Source organism: Phyllobates terribilis, unplaced genomic scaffold (assembly GCF_046119375.1).
Source record: "Phyllobates terribilis strain yellow unplaced genomic scaffold, ASM4611937v1 Scaffold_213__1_contigs__length_3403324, whole genome shotgun sequence".
Taxonomy (NCBI): Eukaryota; Metazoa; Chordata; class Amphibia; order Anura; family Dendrobatidae; genus Phyllobates; species Phyllobates terribilis.
Genome location: NW_027362973.1, coordinates 1,709,500 through 1,733,958, shown reverse-complemented (window position 1 = coordinate 1,733,958; position 24,459 = coordinate 1,709,500). Strand labels below are relative to the sequence as shown.

The 24,459-nt window shown below is 42.7% G+C and overlaps 9 non-coding genes across 9 annotated transcripts; all 9 read left to right on the top strand.

Moving 5' to 3' along the window:
* Positions 1–416: 416 nt before the first annotated feature.
* On the top strand, positions 417–598 carry LOC141214108 (U2 spliceosomal RNA). Its single transcript, XR_012283429.1, has one exon. It is a non-coding gene; the product is annotated as a U2 spliceosomal RNA (small nuclear RNA).
* A 1,115-nt stretch (positions 599–1,713) lies between these two features.
* LOC141213910 (U2 spliceosomal RNA) lies at positions 1,714–1,904 on the top strand. The gene has a single exon (XR_012283243.1). It is a non-coding gene; the product is annotated as a U2 spliceosomal RNA (small nuclear RNA).
* Positions 1,905–3,022: 1,118 nt separating this feature from the next.
* Positions 3,023–3,213, top strand: LOC141213909 (U2 spliceosomal RNA). The gene has a single exon (XR_012283242.1). It is a non-coding gene; the product is annotated as a U2 spliceosomal RNA (small nuclear RNA).
* Positions 3,214–4,328: 1,115 nt separating this feature from the next.
* On the top strand, positions 4,329–4,519 carry LOC141213908 (U2 spliceosomal RNA). Its single transcript, XR_012283241.1, has one exon. It is a non-coding gene; the product is annotated as a U2 spliceosomal RNA (small nuclear RNA).
* Positions 4,520–12,405: 7,886 nt separating this feature from the next.
* Positions 12,406–12,596, top strand: LOC141213907 (U2 spliceosomal RNA). Its single transcript, XR_012283240.1, has one exon. It is a non-coding gene; the product is annotated as a U2 spliceosomal RNA (small nuclear RNA).
* A 6,469-nt stretch (positions 12,597–19,065) lies between these two features.
* On the top strand, positions 19,066–19,253 carry LOC141214082 (U2 spliceosomal RNA). The gene has a single exon (XR_012283410.1). It is a non-coding gene; the product is annotated as a U2 spliceosomal RNA (small nuclear RNA).
* Positions 19,254–20,365: 1,112 nt separating this feature from the next.
* Positions 20,366–20,556, top strand: LOC141213906 (U2 spliceosomal RNA). Its single transcript, XR_012283239.1, has one exon. It is a non-coding gene; the product is annotated as a U2 spliceosomal RNA (small nuclear RNA).
* A 1,115-nt stretch (positions 20,557–21,671) lies between these two features.
* LOC141213905 (U2 spliceosomal RNA) lies at positions 21,672–21,862 on the top strand. The gene has a single exon (XR_012283238.1). It is a non-coding gene; the product is annotated as a U2 spliceosomal RNA (small nuclear RNA).
* Positions 21,863–22,977: 1,115 nt separating this feature from the next.
* Positions 22,978–23,168, top strand: LOC141213904 (U2 spliceosomal RNA). The gene has a single exon (XR_012283237.1). It is a non-coding gene; the product is annotated as a U2 spliceosomal RNA (small nuclear RNA).
* The last annotated feature ends 1,291 nt before the right edge of the window (positions 23,169–24,459 follow it).

The following is a 24,459-nucleotide window of genomic DNA, read 5'->3' as shown; positions in this document are numbered from 1 at the left end:
GAGGAAACAGTTTTACACACCTTTTGGAACTGTTTTTATGCCCAAAATGTCTGGAAAGAAGTTGGAAGTCTCTTAAAGTTTGTTACTGGTCTTAAGTTTTTAAATCACGAAGTAGTTTTATATGGAAATTTTACATGTCAATCAAAAGAAAAAGAAAGAGTCATCTGGATAATGATAAATGGAATAAAGAATGCGCTATGGAAAGTCCGAAACATATTGCTTTTTAAAAGAGATTTTATAAGTGAAAGTGAATGCATAAAATTAGCACTAAGTGAAATATATATTTATTACCTGTTAGATCTGAAGAGAATTGGGAAAAAAAGAGCCAAGAGTCTATGGAATTTTCATCTGTGGAACCTTGTAGCATGAACAGATTATAAGGCAAGAGAAATATTAGAAGAGAAATAACAACTGAAATATAAGAACAAAATGAAAAAGAAAAAAATCTGTTCTTATCAGTTTAATATCTGATACGTCCCCTATCTGGGGACCATATATTAAATGGATTTTTAGAACAGGGAGATGGAAAAAGAGCTTGCTCTGTCCACTCCACGCATTGACCTGGTATTGCAGTATCTCCAGGACCGGTGCACCCCTTCTTTAATGCAGTTTCTAAAATCAGAAAGAATTGAATTCAATGTTTTTTGTTCATTTTGCTTGTTTGTCGGATTTTGGGATGGACTCTTTGGCTTTGCTTTTCTTCTCCTCATTGGATTTTTCATGTTCAAAGTTGCAGAAGCCAGATTACAAGCTCATTTTGGTTCAACTTCAGCAACTGTGCATTGCATTGCCATGTAATGTGATGCAATGCTATCTTTCTAGCTCTCCCTTTTTACTTCCTTTTGGATAAACAGACATATTAGGCAAGCATTTTGGAGCTTTCACCTAAATAACTACAGGTGGTGAGATAAGCTGCACAATATAATTGACCTTTCAGTATATTGTTGCACACACACCATCTATTTAGCAAATGCCCTTGTTATCAACAGCAGCCTTTTAAACTCACCTGAGCTAACAGGTATGTGCGCTGGTTACTCTGCTGCGCTTAAAATTTCTTTTTTGGTTTGCTACAATGCCTTTTCTGAAGCGTTGTCTCCCTCTGCTGGAACACTGACTTCTTTCATTTAATGCCTGCAGACTATAAAAGAGAACCCAACCCAAAAAGTTTGGTTGATTAGTCTGTGGCATTCTGTTAAACTGTTGCTTATGGCGGTCTCTGTGAGCTTCTCAGCGACATTCAGCCAGCCAGGTATCCTGCCTGCAGTAGATGGAATGTGGCAATGGAACGCTGGCTGCGCGTGTCATAATAGGCTCTGCGCCTTTATATACCTGTGCACAGCAGCAGCCACCTTCAGTCTGCTGCTGGACAGCCAGCAGCAGCAGCAGCAGGAGAGGTATGTAATCAGGAGCCCTCCTGCTAAGGGTAGACAGCTGCTCGTTCCACCCCACCCCCCGCCTTAATTGGTTCTCCTCCCTTCCAACGGTGTTGAGGCGGGTGGGAACAGCAGGGGGTGAAGGTGCTGTGTTTAAAGAGGTGGAGTTATGCAGATCTAAAACGCGTGGATTGCAGCAGCAGCAAGCCGAAAAGTGCAGGCATGTAAGGGATCTAGAGGTTGACAACATGTCTTCTTAACGGGAGTCCAGGAGCTCATCTCCACAAATGGACTTTTCAGGATCCTTGGGTGGCTCCGTAGTTTGAAACCAATTCTGGTTATCGCTTCTCGGCCTTTTGGCTAAGATCAAGTGTAGTATCTGTTCTTATCAGTTTAATATCTGATACGTCCCCTATCTGGGGACCATATATTAAATGGATTTTTAGAACAGGGAGATGGAAAAAGAGCTTGCTCTGTCCACTCCACGCATTGACCTGGTATTGCAGTATCTCCAGGACCGGTGCACCCCTTCTTTAATGCAGTTTCTAAAATCAGAAAGAATTGAATTCAATGTTTTTTGTTCATTTTGCTTGTTTGTCGGATTTTGGGATGGACTCTTTGGCTTTGCTTTTCTTCTCCTCATTGGATTTTTCATGTTCAAAGTTGCAGAAGCCAGATTACAAGCTCATTTTGGTTCAACTTCAGCAACTGTGCATTGCATTGCCATGTAATGTGATGCAATGCTATCTTTCTAGCTCTCCCTTTTTACTTCCTTTTGGATAAACAGACATATTAGGCAAGCATTTTGGAGCTTTCACCTAAATAACTACAGGTGGTGAGATAAGCTGCACAATATAATTGACCTTTCAGTATATTGTTGCACACACACCATCTATTTAGCAAATGCCCTTGTTATCAACAGCAGCCTTTTAAACTCACCTGAGCTAACAGGTATGTGCGCTGGTTACTCTGCTGCGCTTAAAATTTCTTTTTTGGTTTGCTACAATGCCTTTTCTGAAACGTTGTCTCCCTCTGCTGGAACACTGACTTCTTTCATTTAATGCCTGCAGACTATAAAAGAGAACCCAACCCAAAAAGTTTGGTTGATTAGTCTGTGGCATTCTGTTAAACTGTTGCTTATGGCGGTCTCTGTGAGCTTCTCAGCGACATTCAGCCAGCCAGGTATCCTGCCTGCAGTAGATGGAATGTGGCAATGGAACGCTGGCTGCGCGTGTCATAATAGGCTCTGAGCCTTTATATACCTGTGCACAGCAGCAGCCACCTTCAGTCTGCTGCTGGACAGCCAGCAGCAGCAGCAGCAGCAGGAGAGGTATGTAATCAGGAGCCCTCCTGCTAAGGGTAGACAGCTGCTCGTTCCACCCCACCCCCCGCCTTAATTGGTTCTCCTCCCTTCCAACGGTGTTGAGGCGGGTGGGAACAGCAGGGGGTGAAGGTGCTGTGTTTAAAGAGGTGGAGTTATGCAGATCTAAAACGCGTGGATTGCAGCAGCAGCAAGCCGAAAAGTGCAGGCATGTAAGGGATCTAGAGGTTGACAACATGTCTTCTTAACGGGAGTCCAGGAGCTCATCTCCACAAATGGACTTTTCAGGATCCTTGGGTGGCTCCGTAGTTTGAAACCAATTCTGGTTATCGCTTCTCGGCCTTTTGGCTAAGATCAAGTGTAGTATCTGTTCTTATCAGTTTAATATCTGATACGTCCCCTATCTGGGGACCATATATTAAATGGATTTTTAGAACAGGGAGATGGAAAAAGAGCTTGCTCTGTCCACTCCACGCATTGACCTGGTATTGCAGTATCTCCAGGACCGGTGCACCCCTTCTTTAATGCAGTTTCTAAAATCAGAAAGAATTGAATTCAATGTTTTTTGTTCATTTTGCTTGTTTGTCGGATTTTGGGATGGACTCTTTGGCTTTGCTTTTCTTCTCCTCATTGGATTTTTCATGTTCAAAGTTGCAGAAGCCAGATTACAAGCTCATTTTGGTTCAACTTCAGCAACTGTGCATTGCATTGCCATGTAATGTGATGCAATGCTATCTTTCTAGCTCTCCCTTTTTACTTCCTTTTGGATAAACAGACATATTAGGCAAGCATTTTGGAGCTTTCACCTAAATAACTACAGGTGGTGAGATAAGCTGCACAATATAATTGACCTTTCAGTATATTGTTGCACACACACCATCTATTTAGCAAATGCCCTTGTTATCAACAGCAGCCTTTTAAACTCACCTGAGCTAACAGGTATGTGCGCTGGTTACTCTGCTGCGCTTAAAATTTCTTTTTTGGTTTGCTACAATGCCTTTTCTGAAACGTTGTCTCCCTCTGCTGGAACACTGACTTCTTTCATTTAATGCCTGCAGACTATAAAAGAGAACCCAACCCAAAAAGTTTGGTTGATTAGTCTGTGGCATTCTGTTAAACTGTTGCTTATGGCGGTCTCTGTGAGCTTCTCAGCGACATTCAGCCAGCCAGGTATCCTGCCTGCAGTAGATGGAATGTGGCAATGGAACGCTGGCTGCGCGTGTCATAATAGGCTCTGAGCCTTTATATACCTGTGCACAGCAGCAGCCACCTTCAGTCTGCTGCTGGACAGCCAGCAGCAGCAGCAGCAGGAGAGGTATGTAATCAGGAGCCCTCCTGCTAAGGGTAGACAGCTGCTCGTTCCACCCCACCCCCCGCCTTAATTGGTTCTCCTCCCTTCCAACGGTGTTGAGGCGGGTGGGAACAGCAGGGGGTGAAGGTGCTGTGTTTAAAGAGGTGGAGTTATGCAGATCTAAAACGCGTGGATTGCAGCAGCAGCAAGCCGAAAAGTGCAGGCATGTAAGGGATCTAGAGGTTGACAACATGTCTTCTTAACGGGAGTCCAGGAGCTCATCTCCACAAATGGACTTTTCAGGATCCTTGGGTGGCTCCGTAGTTTGAAACCAATTCTGGTTATCGCTTCTCGGCCTTTTGGCTAAGATCAAGTGTAGTATCTGTTCTTATCAGTTTAATATCTGATACGTCCCCTATCTGGGGACCATATATTAAATGGATTTTTAGAACAGGGAGATGGAAAAAGAGCTTGCTCTGTCCACTCCACGCATTGACCTGGTATTGCAGTATCTCCAGGACCGGTGCACCCCTTCTTTAACCCCTTACTGACATCTGACGTACTAATACGCGTCTGTGCCCTGGGACTTAATACCCAGACCCGTATTAGTACGTCATGGCGATCGCGCGCGCACACAGGCTGTGCGGGCGCGATCGCCGCCGGGTGTCAGCTGATTGTCACAGCTGACACCCGGTACTATGTGCAGGGAGCGGTCCTGCACCGCTCCCAGCACATTAACCCCCGCGATGCTGCGATCGAAGTCGATCGAAGTCGATCGCGGCATTGCGGGGGCAAAGGAGGTGATCGGCGATACTCACCTCCTCTTCCGGCTTCCAGCGCAGTCTGCAAAGGCTTCCCGGGTGTTGCCATGACGACCCGATGTTGTCATGACAACATCCGGGTCACCAGAGAGCAGGAAGATTGCTTGGACATGCGCAGTGCATCTCCAAGCAATCTTCACACTGTGCACTTCTGACAGCCTTCATGGCATAGGGCTGGTGCTCCATTCCTGTGCCATGCAGGCGATCAGAAAAAAAAAAGTGAAAGTCCCAGAGTGGGACAAAGTAATAAAGTGTATAAACTGTGTGAAAGTGGAAAAAAAAAAAAAAAAAATGTGCAAAAATATTATAAAAAAATAAAAAAAATAATACACCAAAAATAAAAATATAATGTACCCATCAATAAATATTATTATAAAAAAAAATTAAAAAAAACAATAAAAGTACACATATTTGGTATCGCCGCGTCCGGAACAACCTGACCTATAAAACTGTCCCACTAGTTAACCCCTTCAGTGAACACGGTAAAAAAAAAAAAAAAAAAACGAAGCAAAAAACAATGCTTTATCACCATACCGCCAAACAAAAATTGGAATAACACGCGATCAAAATGACGCATATAAATAAAAATGATACCGCTGAAAACGTCATCTCGTCCCGCAAAAAACAAGCCACGATACAGCTCCATCAGCCGAAAAATAAAAAAGTTATAGCTCTCAGAATAAAGCGATAGTAAAAAATATTTTTTTCTATAAAATAGCTTTTATTGTGTATAAGCGCCAAAACATAGAAAAATGATACAAATGTGGTACCGCTGTAAACGTACTGACCCGAAGAATAAAGCTACTTCATCAATTTTACCACACGCGGAACAGAATAAAAAAAAAAAAAAAAACAATTCCTGAATTGTTGGTTTTTGTTTATTCTGCCTCCCAAAAATCGGAATAGAAAGCGATCAAAAAATGTCACGTGCCTGAAAATGGCACCAATAACAACGTCAAGTCATCCCGCAAAAAACGAGCCGTCACATGACTGTCTGCCAAAATCTGGAAAAATTATAGCTCTCAAAATATGGCGATGCAAAAACTAGATTTTACAAAAAATGAGTCTTTTAGTGTGTGACAGCTGTCAGTCATAAAAACCCCATATGATTCTGGCATTGCTGTAATCACACCGACCCGAAGAATAAAGTCGTCTAATCACTTATACCGCACAAGGAACGGAGTCAAAAATAAACTCTTGGGTTAGGATTGGGCTAGGGTTAGGGCTGGGTTTGGGGCTAGGGTTGTGCTGGGGCTAGGGTTGTGCTGGGGCTAGGGTTGTGCTGGGGCTAGGGTTGTGCTAGGGTTAGGGCTGGGGTTGGGATTTTTTTCAAAAGTAAGAAAAAAAGATGACGATATGGCGACTAGTGTTGAGAGCAAGTGCTCGCTACTTGAGTTTGCATCGGGTGCTCTGGTATGCATTGAGTATCGTGGGTATTTGAGTGACATGCTCGAGTCTCTGCCCCATATGCTTCGCGGCCAAAAAACTTTACGGGGATTGCCTGCCATGCACGAGCGATCCTCGCATGTTTTTTTTTGGGTGTCTAATAACCGTGAAACATGCGGAGCAGGGACTCGAGCATGTCACTCGAGCACACGCTGTACATGGTGCATACCTGAGTACCCGATGCAAACTCAAGTAGCGAGCACTTGCGCTCAAGAATAATGACAACTTATTCAATATGATGACCTAATGTAAACAAATAATGTGCCGTACCTCTGGGTTCAAAATGTTCACTATACACATTAATAAAATCCTTGAGGGGTATAGTTTCCAAAATGGGTACACTTGTGGGGGAGCTCCACTGTTTAGGCACATCACGGGCTCTCCAAACGCGACATGGTGTCCGCTAACAAATTGAATGGAAAATCGGCTCAAATTGTTAGCGGACGCCATGTTGCGTTTGGAGAGCCCCTGTGTGCCCAAACATTGGAGCTCCCCCACAAGTGACCCCATTTTGGAAACTAGACCCCCCAATGCACCTATCTAGATGCATAGTGAGCACTTGGAACCCCCAGGTGCTTCACAAATTGATTCGTAAAAATGAAAAAGTGAAAAAAAAAACACTTTTTCATTTTTATGAATCAATTTGTGAAGCACCTGGGGTTCCAACTGCTCACTATGAATCTAGATAGGTGCCTTGGGGGGTCTAGTTTCCAAAATGGGGTCACTTGTGGGGGAGCTCCAATGTTTGGGCACACAGGGACTCTCTAAATGCAACATGGTATCCGCTAACAAATTGAATGGAAAATCGGCTCAAATTGTTAGCGGACGCCATGTTGCGTTTGGAGAGCCCCTGTGTGCCCAAACATTGGAGCTCCCCCACAAGTGACCCCATTTTGGAAACTAGACCCCCCAAGGCACCTATATAGATGCATAGTGAGCACTTGGAACCCCCAGGTGCTTCACAAATTGATTCGTAAAAATGAAAAAGTGAAAAAAAAAACACTTTTTCATTTTTATGAATCAATTTGTGAAGCACCTGGGGTTCCAAGTGCTCACTATGAATCTATATAGGTGCCTTGGGGGGTCTAGTTTCCAAAATGGGGTCACTTGTGGGGGAGCTCCAATGTTTGGGCACACAGGGACTCTCTAAATGCAACAAGGTATCCGCTAACAAATTGAATGGAAAATCGGCTCAAATTGTTAGCGGACACCACATTGCGTTTGGAGAGCCTCTCTGTGCCCAAACTTTGGAGCTCCCCCACAAGTGACCCCATTTTGGAAACTAGACCCCCGAAGGCACCTTTCTAGATGCATAGTGAGCACTTGGAACCCCCAGGTGCTTCACAAATTGATTCGTAAAAATGAAAAAGTGAAAAAAAAAACACTTTTTCATTTTTATGAATCAATTTATGAAGCACCTGGGGTTCCAAGTGCTCACTATGAATCTAGATAGGTGCCTTGGGGGGTCTAGTTTCCAAAATGGGGTCACTTGTGGGGGAGCTCCAATGTTTGGGCACACATGGACTCTCTAAATGCAACATGGTATCCGCTAACAAATTGAATGGAAAATCGGCTCAAATTGTTAGCGGACACCACATTGCGTTTGGAGAGCCCCTCTGTGCCCAAACTTTGGAGCTCCCCCACAAGTGACCCCATTTTGGAAACTAGACCCCCCAAGGCACCTTTCTAGATGCATAGTGAGCACTTGGAACCCCCAGGTGCTTCACAAATTGATTCGTAAAAATGAAAAAGTGAAAAAAAAAAATACTTTTTCATTTTTATGAATCAATTTGTGAAGCACCTGGGGTTCCAAGTGCTCACTATGAATCTAGATAGGTGCCTTGGGGGGTCTAGTTTCCAAAATGGGGTTACTTGTGGGGGAGCTCCAGTGTTTGGGCACACAGGGACTCTCCAAATGCAACATGATATCCGCTAACAAATTGTTGGCTCAAATTGTTAGCGGATATCATGTTGCATTTGGAGAGTCCCTGTGTGCCCAAACATTGGAGCTCCCCCACAAGTGACCCCATTTTGGAAACTAGACCCCCCAAGGCACCTATCTAGATGCATAGTGAGCACTTGGAACCCCCATGTGCTTCACAAATTGATTCGTAAAAATGAAAAAGTGAAAAAAAAAACACTTTTTCATTTTTATGAATCAATTTGTGAAGCACCTGGGGTTCCAAGTGCTCACTATGCATCTAGATATGTGCCTTGGGGGGTCTAGTTTCCAAAATGGGGTCACTTGTGGGGGAGCTCCAATGTTTGGGCACACAGGGACTCTCCAAATGCAACATGATATCCGCTAACAAATTGTTGGCTCAAATTGTTAGCGGATATCATGTTGCATTTGGAGAGTCCCTGTGTGCCCAAACATTGGAGCTCCCCCACAAGTGACCCCATTTTGGAAACTAGACCCCCCAAGGCACCTATCTAGATGCATAGTGAGCACTTGGAACCCCAGGTGCTTCACAAATTGATTCATAAAAATGAAAAAGTGTTTTTTTTTTTCACTTTTTCATTGTTACGAATCAATTTGTGAAGCACCTGGGGGTTCCAAGTGCTCACTATGAATCTAGAAAGGTGCCTTGGGGGGTCTAGTTTCCAAAATGGGGTGACTTGTGGGGGAGCTCCAAAGTTTGGGCACAGAGGGGCTCTCCAAACGCAATGTGGCATCCGCTAACAATTTGAGCCGATTTTCCATTCAATTTGTTAGCGGATACCATGTTGCATTAGGGAGTCCCTGTGTGCCCAAACATTGGAGCTCCCCCACAAGTGACCCCATTTTGGAAACTAGACCCCCCAAGGCACCTATCTAGATGCATAGTGAGCACTTGGAACCCCTAGGTGCTTCACAAATTGATTCGTAAAAATGAAAAAGTGTTTTTTTTTTTCACTTTTTCATTATTACGAATCAATTTGTGAAGCACCTGGGAGTTCCAAGTGCTCACTATGCATCTAGAAAGGTGCCTTGGGGGGGTCTAGTTTCCAAAATGGGGTCACTTGTGGGGGAGCTCCAAAGTTTGGGCACAGAGGGGCTCTCCAAACGCAATGTGGTGTCCGCTAACAATTTGAGCCGATTTTCCATTCAATTTGTTAGCGGATACCATGTTGCATTTGGAGAGTCCCTGTGTGCCCAAACATTGGAGCTCCCCCACAAGTGACCCCATTTTGGAAACTAGACCCCCCAAGGCACCTATCTAGATGCATAGTGAGCAGTTGGAACCCCCAGGTGCTTCACAAATTGATTCATAAAAATGAAAAAGTGTTTTTTTTTTCACTTTTTCATTGTTACGAATCAATTTGTGAAGCACCTGGGGGTTCCAAGTGCTCACGATGCATCTAGATAGGTGCCTTGGGGGGTCTAGTTTCCAAAATGGGGTCACTTGTGGGGGAGCTCCAATGTTTGGGCACACAGCGGCTCTCAAAACGCAACATGGTGTCGCTAACAATTTGAGCCAATTTTGCGTTAAATTTGTTAGCGGACACCATGTTGCATTTAGAGAGCCGCTGTGTGCCCAAATATTAGAGCTCCCCCACAAGTGACCCCATTTTGGAAACTAGACCACCCAAGGCACCTATCTAGATGCATAGTGAGCACTTGGAACCCTCAGGTGCTTCACAAATTGATTCATAAAAATGAAAAGTGTTTTTTTTTTCACTTTTTCATTGTTACGAATCAATTTGTGAAGCACCTGGGGGTTCCAAGTGCTCACTATGCATCTAGATAGGTGCCTTGGGGGGTCTAGTTTCCAAAATGGGGTCACTTGTGGGGGAGCTCCAATGTTTGGGCACACAGGGACTCTCTAAATGCAACATTGTGTCCTCTAACAAATTTAACGGAAAATCGGCTCAAATTGTTAGTGACACCATGTTGCATTTGGAGAGCCGCTGTGTGCCCAAACATTGGAGCTCCCCCACAAGTGACCCCATTTTGGAAACTAGACCCCCCAAGGCACCTATCTAGATGCAATGTGAGCACTTGGAACCCTCAGGTGCTTCACAAATTGATTCATAAAAATGAAAAAGTGTTTTTTTTTTTCACTTTTTCATTGTTACGAATCAATTTGTGAAGCACCTGGGGGTTCCAAGTGCTCACTATGCATCTAGAAAGGTGCCTTGGGGGGTCTAGTTTCCAAAATGGGGTCACTTGTGGGGGAGCTCCAAAGTTTGGGCACACATGGGCTCTCCAAACACAACATGGCGTCCGCTAATTATTCAAGCAAATTTTACAATCAAAAAGTCAAATGGCGCTCCTTCCCTTCCGAGCCCTGCCGTGCGCCTAAACAGTGTTTTTTCCCCAAATATTGGGTATCTGCGTGCCCAGGGGAAATTGCACAACAAATTTTGGGGTCCATTTTTTCTTGTTACCCCTGTGAAAATAAAAAAAAATGGGTCTAAAGTAACATTTTTGTGAAAAAAGTTAAATGTTCATTTTTTTCTTCCACATTCAAAAAATTCCTGTGAAGCACCTGAAGGGTTAATAAAGTTCTTGAATGTGGTTTTGAGCACCTTGAGGGGTGCAGTTTTTAGAATGGTGTCACTTTTGGGTATTTTCTGTCATAAAGACCTCTCAAAGTGACTTCAAATGTGATGTGGTCCCTTAAAAAAATGGTTTTGTAAATTTTGTTGGAAAAATGAGAAATCGCTGGTCAACTTTTAACCCTTATAGCTCCCTAACAAAAAAAAATTTTGGTTCCAAAATTGTGCTGATGTAAAGTAGACATGTGGGAAATGTTATTTATTAACTCTTTTGTGTGATATATCGCTCTGATTTCAGGGCTTAAAAATTCAAATTTTGAAAATTGCAAAATTTTCAAAATTATCGCCAAATTTCCGTTTTTTTCACAAATAAATGCAAGTGATATCGAAGAAATTTTTCCACAATCATGAAGTACAATATGTCACGAAAAAACAGTCTCAGAATCAGGGGGATCCGTTGAAGCGTTCCAGAGTAATTACCTCATAAAGTGACAGTGGTCAGAATTGTAAAAATTGGCCCGGTCATTAACGTGCAAACCACCCGCGGGGCTTAAGGGGTTAATGCAGTTTCTAAAATCAGAAAGAATTGAATTCAATGTTTTTTGTTCATTTTGCTTGTTTGTCGGATTTTGGGATGGACTCTTTGGCTTTGCTTTTCTTCTCCTCATTGGATTTTTCATGTTCAAAGTTGCAGAAGCCAGATTACAAGCTCATTTTGGTTCAACTTCAGCAACTGTGCATTGCATTGCCATGTAATGTGATGCAATGCTATCTTTCTAGCTCTCCCTTTTTACTTCCTTTTGGATAAACAGACATATTAGGCAAGCATTTTGGAGCTTTCACCTAAATAACTACAGGTGGTGAGATAAGCTGCACAATATAATTGACCTTTCAGTATATTGTTGCACACACACCATCTATTTAGCAAATGCCCTTGTTATCAACAGCAGCCTTTTAAACTCACCTGAGCTAACAGGTATGTGCGCTGGTTACTCTGCTGCGCTTAAAATTTCTTTTTTGGTTTGCTACAATGCCTTTTCTGAAACGTTGTCTCCCTCTGCTGGAACACTGACTTCTTTCATTTAATGCCTGCAGACTATAAAAGAGAACCCAACCCAAAAAGTTTGGTTGATTAGTCTGTGGCATTCTGTTAAACTGTTGCTTATGGCGGTCTCTGTGAGCTTCTCAGCGACATTCAGCCAGCCAGGTATCCTGCCTGCAGTAGATGGAATGTGGCAATGGAACGCTGGCTGCGCGTGTCATAATAGGTTCTGAGCCTTTATATACCTGTGCACAGCAGCAGCCACCTTCAGTCTGCTGCTGGACAGCCAGCAGCAGCAGCAGCAGGAGAGGTATGTAATCAGGAGCCCTCCTGCTAAGGGTAGACAGCTGCTCGTTCCACCCCACCCCCCGCCTTAATTGGTTCTCCTCCCTTCCAACGGTGTTGAGGCGGGTGGGAACAGCAGGGGGTGAAGGTGCTGTGTTTAAAGAGGTGGAGTTATGCAGATCTAAAACGCGTGGATTGCAGCAGCAGCAAGCCGAAAAGTGCAGGCATGTAAGGGATCTAGAGGTTGACAACATGTCTTCTTAACGGGAGTCCAGGAGCTCATCTCCACAAATGGACTTTTCAGGATCCTTGGGTGGCTCCGTAGTTTGAAACCAATTCTGGTTATCGCTTCTCGGCCTTTTGGCTAAGATCAAGTGTAGTATCTGTTCTTATCAGTTTAATATCTGATACGTCCCCTATCTGGGGACCATATATTAAATGGATTTTTAGAACAGGGAGATGGAAAAAGAGCTTGCTCTGTCCACTCCACGCATTGACCTGGTATTGCAGTATCTCCAGGACCGGTGCACCCCTTCTTTAATGCAGTTTCTAAAATCAGAAAGAATTGAATTCAATGTTTTTTGTTCATTTTGCTTGTTTGTCGGATTTTGCGATGGACTCTTTGGCTTTGCTTTTCTTCTCCTCATTGGATTTTTCATGTTCAAAGTTGCAGAAGCCAGATTACAAGCTCATTTTGGTTCAACTTCAGCAACTGTGCATTGCATTGCCATGTAATGTGATGCAATGCTATCTTTCTAGCTCTCCCTTTTTACTTCCTTTTGGATAAACAGACATATTAGGCAAGCATTTTGGAGCTTTCACCTAAATAACTACAGGTGGTGAGATAAGCTGCACAATATAATTGACCTTTCAGTATATTGTTGCACACACACCATCTATTTAGCAAATGCCCTTGTTATCAACAGCAGCCTTTTAAACTCACCTGAGCTAACAGGTATGTGCGCTGGTTACTCTGCTGCGCTTAAAATTTCTTTTTTGGTTTGCTACAATGCCTTTTCTGAAACGTTGTCTCCCTCTGCTGGAACACTGACTTCTTTCATTTAATGCCTGCAGACTATAAAAGAGAACCCAACCCAAAAAGTTTGGTTGATTAGTCTGTGGCATTCTGTTAAACTGTTGCTTATGGCAGTCTCTGTGAGCTTCTCAGCGACATTCAGCCAGCCAGGTATCCTGCCTGCAGTAGATGGAATGTGGCAATGGAACGCTGGCTGCGCGTGTCATAATAGGCTCTGAGCCTTTATATACCTGTGCACAGCAGCAGCCACCTTCAGTCTGCTGCTGGACAGCCAGCAGCAGCAGCAGCAGGAGAGGTATGTAATCAGGAGCCCTCCTGCTAAGGGTAGACAGCTGCTCGTTCCACCCCACCCCCCGCCTTAATTGGTTCTCCTCCCTTCCAACGGTGTTGAGGCGGGTGGGAACAGCAGGGGGTGAAGGTGCTGTGTTTAAAGAGGTGGAGTTATGCAGATCTAAAACGCGTGGATTGCAGCAGCAGCAAGCCGAAAAGTGCAGGCATGTAAGGGATCTAGAGGTTGACAACATGTCTTCTTAACGGGAGTCCAGGAGCTCATCTCCACAAATGGACTTTTCAGGATCCTTGGGTGGCTCCTTAGTTTGAAACCAATTCTGGTTATCGCTTCTCGGCCTTTTGGCTGCGGTCAAGTGTCTTGTACAGGCGACTGTGGTCCAGAAGGTACTCGGGTACCCCTCTCCTCGGCCTTGCAGGGTGACCCACTTCGGTGGGCTCCCCTGCCTGCTGCTATTGGGAGAGGGCTTAGTCCCAGGGTAACGGGTTGCGATCCCCCCCAGCCTCTCAGGTGTTTTTGTTTACAGAACTCTGAAAGGCGCAGATTGCAAGCGGTTTGCGATTTGCTTTTTCTTGTTGCGCTACCATGGAGGTTGACGCCAACCTCGTGCCTCACTATGCGAGGCTTAAAAACACTATCCGTATTCATTTCACAGAGGGCGGAAGTGATGAAAGGAAATTGCGGTACGTAGTCCAGGACGTGCTTGAAGGGCTCTTTCATGTGCAGAAGAACGAGATTCTCTCTATCCAGCATTATCCGAGGCGTGGCGATTATGACATCACCTTCACCGGGGAAGGCATTTTTCAGGATGTCCTGGTAAGAGCCAGAAAGGCAAAAAACAATCCTATTCTAAAAGGAATACTAGTTATCGAGCACGTCCTGGATGAGGTAAAAATGGTAATCCTTAAAGTATTTTCTCCTTTCGTTACTTCAGTGGAACTAACATGTTTTCTTGCAATGTACTTTAAAAGTGTAAAATGTATAGGGAAAGTACTTAATGAGTTTCACATATGGACGTCCAAATGGAAATTTCTAGTAACATGTGAAACAGACCCTAATTTCCCAGGCGGTGTGAAACTCCCTCCTGCACGTTTTAAAATAGGTTCCTCAAATGGAGACTTCTTTTTTTCTGGTATGCCACCCTTTTGTAGAAACTGTGGAAAATATGGCCATTTTAAGGATGACTGTGAGGCAACCTGTAGAAACTGTGCTAGTACAGAACATGACGCCAAAGAATGTCCTCATGATAAAAAATGTAATTTCTGCCAAAAACCTGGTCATTTTTATTTTTCATGCCCACATAGGTTCTGGGAGGCCGAACAGAGACGGAAGGAAAAGGCCAGGACATCCGAAAATGAACCAACAGGTCAGACCACCCCTCAGGAGGAGGAACAACAACCTGGAGCCTCAGCGAGCAAAGAGGGCGATTCGAGTGATGAGGAAAGCTCAGAGGTAATGAAGGGTAACTCCCAAGCAGTGAGGAAAAGTTGGCACCAAGACAACAGGGAGGCTAAAAGAAAGGCGGAAAAGGAACAAAAGGGCATGATTGGTAAAACCAAAAGAGACCGGCAGAAGGTTGACACCGAGCCCGAGGCAAAAACTGGGTTTCCTGGGCCTGAGTCTGAGGCTAACTGGACTACGGTGGGTCCCCATAAAAAGAAAAGAGGGAAGAAAGATGGTTCGAATGGAGCGGCTGATGGGGATCAGATGGACACATCTCCTGGTGGGGAGGTGGACGTTGGTCCCCCAAAGGTCCCGGACCCTGCTGACCCCGGTGGGGAGCCGGACCTTGCCAGCTCCATGAGCTCGGGTACATTGCCTTGTACACAACCTTCCCCTGTGTGTCGGCCTCCCCTGGGTGCAGGGGAGCCACCTGGGGACCCACCTGATAAGGATCTGAATGGCCAGCCCATGGAGACCCAGGGTGCTGTTCCTCTTAGTTGTCTCCCAAGCTACTCACATGTAGCGTTGGGTCATTGTCTTGGTGAGTCAAGTTCCTCCTCCATGGAGTCCTTACTTACGATAAATTCGGACGAGGGAAGTAGCTCGAGCGTAAGTGGTCTGGCCGGTTCAGCGGATAGGAAGTAAGTTCCGGATTTCTGTTTTATATAATTTTTTTACTTTCCTCCAATGGCAGAACTTAAGGGCATTTCCCTCAATGTGAGGGGTCTAAAATCAAAAACCAGAAGAGTAACATTATTTAATTTTTTAACTTGTCTTACGGCTTCCGTCTTCTTTTTACAGGAATGCAATATCCCTCACACAGTATCCTACAAAAAATACAAAGAGGATTGGAAATGTGGCCCATCAGTGTGGTCCGGGTCAAATGTTACCGGATCAGCAGGGATAGCTATACTTTTTAAGGGAAACGTTCAAATTGATTTTATCCAAGAGATTTTACCAGGTCGTATGTTATTAGTTAAAGCTTTTATTAATGGTGTAAAATGGCAATTTTTAAATTTTTATGGGTCCCCAGATAAAAATGAAAGAGCTGACATGTTAGAGATTTTACCATTATTTATTAATACCTCTGAACCTTTTATCTTGGCAGGTGATTTTAATTGTATTTTAAAGGGTGAAAGTCGGCGCTCTACAGCCGTAAGTAGAAATTATGACAAAACTTCCGGTATGTTAAGTAATATTTTAAGTGATTTTAGACTTGTTGATATTTATAAAGAATGCAACAAGACTAGTTCAGTAGAAGCCGGCTTTACCTGGAGCAATTTAAATTGCAGTTCAAGAATAGATTTTATATTTGGTTCAGAACAAATTTTACCTGATAAATGTGAAACCCACGATAATATCTTCTCAGATCATAAATTTTTATCTTTTAGTGTAAAAATTAATGCTAATAAAAAATGTGGGAAAAAAACTTGGAAAATGAATGTATCCCTTTTAAATGATTCTAAGATTTTATCGGATTTTATTGAATTTTATAAAAACTGCAGGAGGAAGAAAGATGTAAATGTCCCTATAAGTGCCTGGTGGGATAAAATGAAAAAAAAAATAAAAGATTTTTTTATTAAGAAAAGCATATATAAAGCAAAAGAAAAGCTAGAATTATATAATAATTTAAATACCCGGTTACAGACCTTATATAAACTTAGAGAAAATGGTCTAGAAGTAGAAAAAGATATTAAAATACTGAAAGAAGAAATAACAAAATCACTAGAACAAAAAGGGAAAGAGCTCATTTTCCGCTCCAGAATAAAACATGTGGAGGAAGACGAAAAATGTTCTAGATATTTTTTTAAAAAAATTAGAGAGAAAAAAACAGTAATTGAAGATATAGATGGAGAGAAAAATATGGGAAAAATTTTGGAAAAGGTACATGGTTGCTATTTTAATCTTTTTAATGATAAAACAATAGATGAAAATATAATGCAAAATTCCCTAGAAGAAATAACATCTGTTTTAGATACCGCCTCCCAAGAATTTTTATCACAAAACATAACAGAAGAAGAAATTTTACAAACCATAAAAAGTTTTAAAATTGGAAAAGTCCCTGGATCAGACGGTATTCCTATAGAGTTTTATGTAAAATTTTATGATATTTTAAAAGAGGATCTGTTTTATGTTTTTACTGAAGTTTTTAATGATAAGGTTTTATTAAAATCCTGGAAAAAAGGGGAGGTCTCATTATTATATAAGAAAGGTGATAAGACAGACTTAAAAAACTGGAGACCTATAACCCTACTAAACTGTGACTATAAAATAATGGCAAAAATTTGTGCAAACCGCCTTAAAAAAATTATAGGAAAAATAATCCACTCAAACCAAGTATGTGGTGTGCCTGAGCGCAGTATCTGGGACAATCTAAACCTTGTTAAAGACTGTATTGAAGACATTAAAAACAGAAAAGGGAAGATGGCAATTTTATCAATTGACTTCGAAAAAGCTTTTGATCAGATTTCTCATTTTTATCTTTTTAAGGTTTTAGAAAAAATGGGCATACCAGAAAGGTTTTTATTATCTCTTAAAGCGTTTTATAAGGACTGCACAAGTAAGATTTTAGTAAATGGTTTTAAGACACAAGATGTTTTTTTAAAATCAGGGGTAAAACAGGGGTGCCCCCTGTCCCCACTACTTTTTATTTGTGCTCTTGAGCCACTTTTATGTGCAATCCGTAGAGATAGACAAATATGTGGTATCCCTCTACCTGGAAGCAAAGGAACAGAAGCAAAAGTGGTGGGTTACATGGACGATGTGGCGGTCCTTTGCCGAGATGCACCATCACTACAAAACTCACTCAAACAGATCCAATCCTTTTGTACAGCTTCTGGTTTTAAGGTTAATTTTAATAAGAGTAGTATTTTAAATATTGGGGAGATGATTTTACACGATGTTTTTATTCCAATAACTGAATCTATTAATATTTTAGGTATTTCTTTCTGTGAATCCAATAATGGTCTAAATAACTGGGAGGCGGTAGCTCAGAAAGTGAATACGAAAATATGTATGTGGAATATGAGAAAATTAACGATGGAGGGTAAAGTATTAATTATAAAAATGGTCATTTTGCCTCTTTTATTGTATTTGAGTTTGGTTTTCCCTCCCCCTGTAAATATTTTAAAAAAGATCACTAAAGCATGTTTTACTTTTTTCTGGAGTTCTAAGATGGAGAAATTAAAAAGAGAAATTGTAACAAAACCAAAGCTCAAAGGTGGGAAAGACTTTCCAGATTTTAGTAGATTCCTTTTAATTAAATTTTTTTGCTTCTGTTTTAATGCCCTTTTTAAAAATCACTATTGGTCCTTTTTTATGCGTTATAACACTGGTTTTTTTATGAGAAAGTTTGGGTGGTTTGAAACGGTTTTATCATCTCCATATGCTTTTAAACTGCCAACGCATTATTTAATTTTAGAAAAAATAGTGATTCATTTTAATTTAGGGGGTAAAGAAGCGGGAGATCTACAAAATAGTAAGAAATTAATTAAAAGTCTTTGTAAAAATGAAGAGTTATGTAACATTGAGCGCTATGATGATGAACAAATATTGAATATATGAAAGTCATTAATGCAAAATATCTTTTTAATATACAGAAAGATTTGGCTTGGAGCTGCGCACACCAATGTCTTCCGTGCCGGGCATTCCAACATAGAAGAGGACTCGTGAGGTCTGCCATTTGCCCAAGAAGCGGATGTCAAGAGGAGGAATCAGTGAAACATCTACTATGGACTTGTCCTTTTGCAAAAGCGTTCTGGAGAAAATTGCTCCCTCTGATGGAAAAAGTGGCAGACCTCAAAGACTTTAACTACGCCACAATACTTTATGGACTTATGGAATGCCCAACAAAAGACCAAAAAATTATGGCATGGAAGACAATAAATTGCGCCAAAATAGCTCTCTGGAAAGCCCGAAATATTTTAATTTTTAATCATGATGAATTGTCTTTAAATGATGTTTTTAGTTTTTGTTTAAGTGAAATGTATGTATATTTTTTATTAGATAAAAAAAATAATCCAAATATCTCCCTAAAATGGGATGTCAATGTATGGAACACATTTTGAATTTTTGTAACATTTTATTAATTTGAATATATGCAAATTTTTATCCTATTTGAATAATTTATGCTTTTAAGTCTCGTATGTTTCGAGACAATGTATAAAAATTTGTAATGATGTAAAATGTTGCTTTTATTTCTGTACATCTGTGTAATTTTTAAATAAAACTGGTTTTATCCCTGTGAGGGGATAGCCAAATTAAAAAAAAAATCTGTTCTTATCAGTTTAATATCTGATACGTCCCCTATCTGGGGACCATATATTAAATGGATTTTTAGAACAGGGAGATGGAAAAAGAGCTTGCTCTGTCCACTCCACGCATTGACCTGGTATTGCAGTATCTCCAGGACCGGTGCACCCCTTCTTTAATGCAGTTTCTAAAATCAGAAAGAATTGAATTCAATGTTTTTTGTTCATTTTGCTTGTTTGTCGGATTTTGGGATGGACTCTTTGGCTTTGCTTTTCTTCTCCTCATTGGATTTTTCATGTTCAAAGTTGCAGAAGCCAGATTACAAGCTCATTTTGGTTCAACTTCAGCAACTGTGCATTGCATTGCCATGTAATGTGATGCAATGCTATCTTTCTAGCTCTCCCTTTTTACTTCCTTTTGGATAAACAGACATATTAGGCAAGCATTTTGGAGCTTTCACCTAAATAACTACAGGTGGTGAGATAAGCTGCACAATATAATTGACCTTTCAGTATATTGTTGCACACACACCATCTATTTAGCAAATGCCCTTGTTATCAACAGCAGCCTTTTAAACTCACCTGAGCTAACAGGTATGTGCACTGGTTACTCTGCTGCGCTTAAAATTTCTTTTTTGGTATGCTACAATGCCTTTTCTGAAACGTTGTCTCCCTCTGCTGGAACACTGACTTCTTTCATTTAATGCCTGCAGACTATAAAAGAGAACCCAACCCAAAAAGTTTGGTTGATTAGTCTGTGGCATTCTGTTAAACTGTTGCTTATGGCGGTCTCTGTGAGCTTCTCAGCGACATTCAGCCAGCCAGGTATCCTGCCTGCAGTAGATGGAATGTGGCAATGGAACGCTGGCTGCGCGTGTCATAATAGGCTCTGAGCCTTTATATACCTGTGCACAGCAGCAGCCACCTTCAGTCTGCTGCTGGACAGCCAGCAGCAGCAGCAGGAGAGGTATGTAATCAGGAGCCCTCCTGCTAAGGGTAGACAGCTGCTCGTTCCACCCCACCCCCCGCCTTAATTGGTTCTCCTCCCTTCCAACGGTGTTGAGGCGGGTGGGAACAGCAGGGGGTGAAGGTGCTGTGTTTAAAGAGGTGGAGTTATGCAGATCTAAAACGCGTGGATTGCAGCAGCAGCAAGCCGAAAAGTGCAGGCATGTAAGGGATCTAGAGGTTGACAACATGTCTTCTTAACGGGAGTCCAGGAGCTCATCTCCACAAATGGACTTTTCAGGATCCTTGGGTGGCTCCGTAGTTTGAAACCAATTCTGGTTATCGCTTCTCGGCCTTTTGGCTAAGATCAAGTGTAGTATCTGTTCTTATCAGTTTAATATCTGATACGTCCCCTATCTGGGGACCATATATTAAATGGATTTTTAGAACAGGGAGATGGAAAAAGAGCTTGCTCTGTCCACTCCACGCATTGACCTGGTATTGCAGTATCTCCAGGACCGGTGCACCCCTTCTTTAATGCAGTTTCTAAAATCAGAAAGAATTGAATTCAATGTTTTTTGTTCATTTTGCTTGTTTGTCGGATTTTGGGATGGACTCTTTGGCTTTGCTTTTCTTCTCCTCATTGGATTTTTCATGTTCAAAGTTGCAGAAGCCAGATTACAAGCTCATTTTGGTTCAACTTCAGCAACTGTGCATTGCATTGCCATGTAATGTGATGCAATGCTATCTTTCTAGCTCTCCCTTTTTACTTCCTTTTGGATAAACAGACATATTAGGCAAGCATTTTGGAGCTTTCACCTAAATAACTACAGGTGGTGAGATAAGCTGCACAATATAATTGACCTTTCAGTATATTGTTGCACACACACCATCTATTTAGCAAATGCCCTTGTTATCAACAGCAGCCTTTTAAACTCACCTGAGCTAACAGGTATGTGTGCTGGTTACTCTGCTGCGCTTAAAATTTCTTTTTTGGTTTGCTACAATGCCTTTTCTGAAATGTTGTCTCCCTCTGCTGGAACACTGACTTCTTTCATTTAATGCCTGCAGACTATAAAAGAGAACCCAACCCAAAAAGTTTGGTTGATTAGTCTGTGGCATTCTGTTAAACTGTTGCTTATGGCGGTCTCTGTGAGCTTCTCAGCGACATTCAGCCAGCCAGGTATCCTGCCTGCAGTAGATGGAATGTGGCAATGGAACGCTGGCTGCGCGTGTCATAATAGGCTCTGAGCCTTTATATACCTGTGCACAGCAGCAGCCACCTTCAGTCTGCTGCTGGACAGCCAGCAGCAGCAGCAGCAGGAGAGGTATGTAATCAGGAGCCCTCCTGCTAAGGGTAGACAGCTGCTCGTTCCACCCCACCCCCCGCCTTAATTGGTTCTCCTCCCTTCCAACGGTGTTGAGGCGGGTGGGAACAGCAGGGGGTGAAGGTGCTGTGTTTAAAGAGGTGGAGTTATGCAGATCTAAAACGCGTGGATTGCAGCAGCAGCAAGCCGAAAAGTGCAGGCATGTAAGGGATCTAGAGGTTGACAACATGTCTTCTTAACGGGAGTCCAGGAGCTTATCTCCACAAATGGACTTTTCAGGATCCTTGGGTGGCTCCGTAGTTTGAAACCAATTCTGGTTATCGCTTCTCGGCCTTTTGGCTAAGATCAAGTGTAGTATCTGTTCTTATCAGTTTAATATCTGATACGTCCCCTATCTGGGGACCATATATTAAATGGATTTTTAGAACAGGGAGATGGAAAAAGAGCTTGCTCTGTCCACTCCACGCATTGACCTGGTATTGCAGTATCTCCAGGACCGGTGCACCCCTTCTTTAATGCAGTTTCTAAAATCAGAAAGAATTGAATTCAATGTTTTTTGTTCATTTTGCTTGTTTGTCGGATTTTGGGATGGACTCTTTGGCTTTGCTTTTCTTCTCCTCATTGGATTTTTCATGTTCAAAGTTGCAGAAGCCAGATTACAAGCTCATTTTTGTTCAACTTCAGCAACTGTGCATTGCATTGCCATGTAATGTGATGCAATGCTATCTTTCTAGCTCTCCCTTTTTACTTCCTTTTGGATAAACAGACATATTAGGCAAGCATTTTGGAGCTTTCACCTAAATAACTACAGGTGGTGAGATAAGCTGCACAATATAATTGACCTTTCAGTATATTGTTGCACACACACCATCTATTTAGCAAATGCCCTTGTTATCAACAGCAGCCTTTTAAACTCACCTGAGCTAACAGGTATGTGCGCTGGTTACTCTGCTGCGCTTAAAATTTCTTTTTTGGTTTGCTACAATGCCTTTTCTGAAACGTTGTCTCCCTCTGCTGGAACACTGACTTCTTTCATTTAATGCCTGCAGACTATAAAAGAGAACCCAACCCAAAAAGTTTGGTTGATTAGTCTGTGGCATTCTGTTAAACTGTTGCTTATGGCGGTCTCTGTGAGCTTCTCAGCGACATTCAGCCAGCCAGGTATCCTGCCTGCAGTAGATGGAATGTGGCAATGGAACGCTGGCTGCGCGTGTCATAATAGGCTCTGAGCCTTTATATACCTGTGCACAGCAGCAGCCACCTTCAGTCTGCTGCTGGACAGCCAGCAGCAGCAGCAGCAGGAGAGGTATGTAATCAGGAGCCCTCCTGCTAAGGGTAGACAGCTGCTCGTTCCACCCCACCCCCCGCCTTAATTGGTTCTCCTCCCTTCCAACGGTGTTGAGGCGGGTGGGAACAGCAGGGGGTGAAGGTGCTGTGTTTAAAGAGGTGGAGTTATGCAGATCTAAAACGCGTGGATTGCAGCAGCAGCAAGCCGAAAAGTGCAGGCATGTAAGGGATCTAGAGGTTGACAACATGTCTTCTTAACGGGAGTCCAGGAGCTCATCTCCACAAATGGACTTTTCAGGATCCTTGGGTGGCTCCGTAGTTTGAAACCAATTCTGGTTATCGCTTCTCGGCCTTTTGGCTAAGATCAAGTGTAGTATCTGTTCTTATCAGTTTAATATCTGATACGTCCCCTATCTGGGGACCATATATTAAATGGATTTTTAGAACAGGGAGATGGAAAAAGAGCTTGCTCTGTCCACTCCACGCATTGACCTGGTATTGCAGTATCTCCAGGACCGGTGCACCCCTTCTTTAATGCAGTTTCTAAAATCAGAAAGAATTGAATTCAATGTTTTTTGTTCATTTTGCTTGTTTGTCGGATTTTGGGATGGACTCTTTGGCTTTGCTTTTCTTCTCCTCATTGGATTTTTCATGTTCAAAGTTGCAGAAGCCAGATTACAAGCTCATTTTGGTTCAACTTCAGCAACTGTGCATTGCATTGCCATGTAATGTGATGCAATGCTATCTTTCTAGCTCTCCCTTTTTACTTCCTTTTGGATAAACAGACATATTAGGCAAGCATTTTGGAGCTTTCACCTAAATAACTACAGGTGGTGAGATAAGCTGCACAATATAATTGACCTTTCAGTATATTGTTGCACACACACCATCTATTTAGCAAATGCCCTTGTTATCAACAGCAGCCTTTTAAACTCACCTGAGCTAACAGGTATGTGCGCTGGTTACTCTGCTGCGCTTAAAATTTCTTTTTTGGTTTGCTACAATGCCTTTTCTGAAACGTTGTCTCCCTCTGCTGGAACACTGACTTCTTTCATTTAATGCCTGCAGACTATAAAAGAGAACCCAACCCAAAAAGTTTGGTTGATTAGTCTGTGGCATTCTGTTAAACTGTTGCTTATGGCGGTCTCTGTGAGCTTCTCAGCGACATTCAGCCAGCCAGGTATCCTGCCTGCAGTAGATGGAATGTGGCAATGGAACGCTGGCTGCGCGTGTCATAATAGGCTCTGAGCCTTTATATACCTGTGCACAGCAGCAGCCACCTTCAGTCTGCTGCTGGACAGCCAGCAGCAGCAGCAGCAGGAGAGGTATGTAATCAGGAGCCCTCCTGCTAAGGGTAGACAGCTGCTCGTTCCACCCCACCCCCCGCCTTAATTGGTTCTCCTCCCTTCCAACGGTGTTGAGGCGGGTGGGAACAGCAGGGGGTGAAGGTGCTGTGTTTAAAGAGGTGGAGTTATGCAGATCTAAAACGCGTGGATTGCAGCAGCAGCAAGCCGAAAAGTGCAGGCATGTAAGGGATCTAGAGGTTGACAACATGTCTTCTTAACGGGAGTCCAGGAGCTCATCTCCACAAATGGACTTTTCAGGATCCTTGGGTGGCTCCGTAGTTTGAAACCAATTCTGGTTATCGCTTCTCGGCCTTTTGGCTGCGGTCAAGTGTCTTGTACAGGCGACTGTGGTCCAGAAGGTACTCGGGTACCCCTCTCCTCGGCCTTGCAGGGTGACCCACTTCGGTGGGCTCCCCTGCCTGCTGCTATTGGGAGAGGGCTTAGTCCCAGGGTAACGGGTTGCGATCCCCCCCA